Source organism: Sphaerodactylus townsendi, linkage group LG13 (assembly GCF_021028975.2).
Source record: "Sphaerodactylus townsendi isolate TG3544 linkage group LG13, MPM_Stown_v2.3, whole genome shotgun sequence".
Taxonomy (NCBI): domain Eukaryota; kingdom Metazoa; phylum Chordata; class Lepidosauria; order Squamata; family Sphaerodactylidae; genus Sphaerodactylus; species Sphaerodactylus townsendi.
In genome coordinates, this window is record NC_059437.1 from 14188738 (window position 1) to 14190873 (window position 2136).

A 2136-nucleotide genomic window follows, 5' to 3' on the forward strand; every position below is an offset into this window, starting at 1 on the left:
CCCTGCTTCCCTGCCAGTCAAAGAAGAGACAGCAACAGAACCTGATGCTGTGCCACTAGGAGAGTCACCAGTTAGCTCAGCCAAACTGAGTAATGAGCCTGCTGGACGAAGAAGACAAAGGCAGCAGCTAAGTGCTCAAAGGAGAAGCGCCCCTATTGCTGCTCACCATGGCAGAAGGCTCTGTGAGCTGGAGATATCTGCTTCAGAGGAGGACTGAATCATTACAAGATCCTGGCCCCATTAGCAGGAGTGTCTTAATTCAGGCATAGCTCAGGCTGGGTGCAACAAGTGTAATTCCTGGTAAGTGCCACGTACCTGGCCTTCCTCGGGTTGTCAGCCTGCCTGCCTGCCTGCCTGCCTAACCTCCTGCCGATGTCTTTGATGCTGGACCATCTACACCTTTGCTTTCTGCCTGCCTTGGCTCTGGACTGTCTGACTATGCCTTTGCTTGCTGTCCGCCTTGACCCTGGACTGCCTGACCATGTCCTAGCTAACACCTGCTGGTAGCAAAAATGAAATGCAAGACTAGATGGACCCCTTGAGTCATCCAGTACGGCTTTTCTTACATTGCAAACTGCTGCATTTGAGGATAGGAATGTGATTGGCAGGATGATTTTTAACATTCTTGTTTCCACACAAACCACAAGGGATGCTGACAATAACAATGGTGTCCAAAGATTAATGTTTAGTAATACAGAACAGCCAAAGGAAGTGTTACCGCGCTGCTCAGGGTAACACTTTCCTTACTCTGGAGTATCCCGCTCTCGGCAGCGCCCAGGAACCCAAGTAAGACCCGACACGGCTCGGATAAATAAAAGTGATTTATTGAGATGCTGACCTAAGTGTCAGCACCTCCGCTCCACACAACAACTCCGCTGCCTAGCAGCCTTACAACCCCTTAAGTACACTTTCTCCCGTCGGGAGCCCGGGAGAATCAAAGACAGCCCACCACCATTCATTAACAGAATTCAAAATAACCAATCATTCATTTGCAACATGCAGGAACCAATCAGTGTCCAGTAGGCATCCCCTTCTTGAGTTTCGCGCCAGAGTAGGGCGAGGCGATGACGTGTCCACTGGCGGGAAAACACAAAGGTTTTCCCCAGGTGTCCGGGGTCAGGAAGCAGAGGGTGATGACGAGAGCTTCCTTATCTGCCTGCTGACGGGATTAGGCAGGGCGAGGCGCTTCGACTGAGGTCTCCTTTTGTCCGCGTGTATCAGGAACCTTTACACGTGAATAGGATGGGCCCAGGTGGAGCGGAGATGGCTCTCTGCCTTGGGCCAAGGAGGTTCCATACAGTCACAAATACAAAGAAACTTACAAATCCTATCTTCCTAGCTAATACAGTTGATTTCTACCTAGCTAACACAGAGAAGTAAGACAAATTTAACCTTTAATTCGAACACAGTCCAGAAGTGGAGGAATTTCACTTCCGGCTCCGCTATCAGAAGGTCAAATGGAGTATTATTACCTTGTGTGGAAGGGGCGTGGGGGGGGGGGAGAGCATAAACTCAGGCTTTTCACAAGATCTTCCCACATGGCTAATATGTCCCCTCTCCTTTCTGTGTGTCCCGTTTGCTCAACTGCTGTTTTCGTATCTTCAGTGGGGCGCATCCTTTCTTCCTTTGTCCTCCCCAAAGGATAGGGTGCGAACTGATAGCAGTAGCGCCACTTCGAAGACCTAAGAATCCAAATGATCTCACACTGTTCTGTATCCCTTGGTTTGGTCACAAGGAAAGGTCATCACACAGCTTTAGTTCTCCGATTTTTCTCTGGGCTAGTGGGTCTGCCTGCAACTTCCCTATTAACTATGTTTAGGACTGCGCTGCAAAATGTCATACGTATGATAATACCATGCAATTGCAATGCTGTGTGCAATTTGGAAGCAGGGCTCCTTGCACACGTGAGATCCGGAGCCAATTCCCTCTGCTATAAAAACGCTGCTCCTCCTGTCCAGATTTGGGCGCCTTTGTCAAGGGGGATCCCGCATTTGGACGCGACCCACTCGTTTAAAAAAATGCAACGCAACGCTACGAGCCCATCTTTGAAGAACCTGCGCGTCACCCTCCCGCCGGCAGAGGGCAGCAGGGGGTAAAGAGAACCGGAAGTAGCTCCGCTCCGTGTCCGCCCTCCCA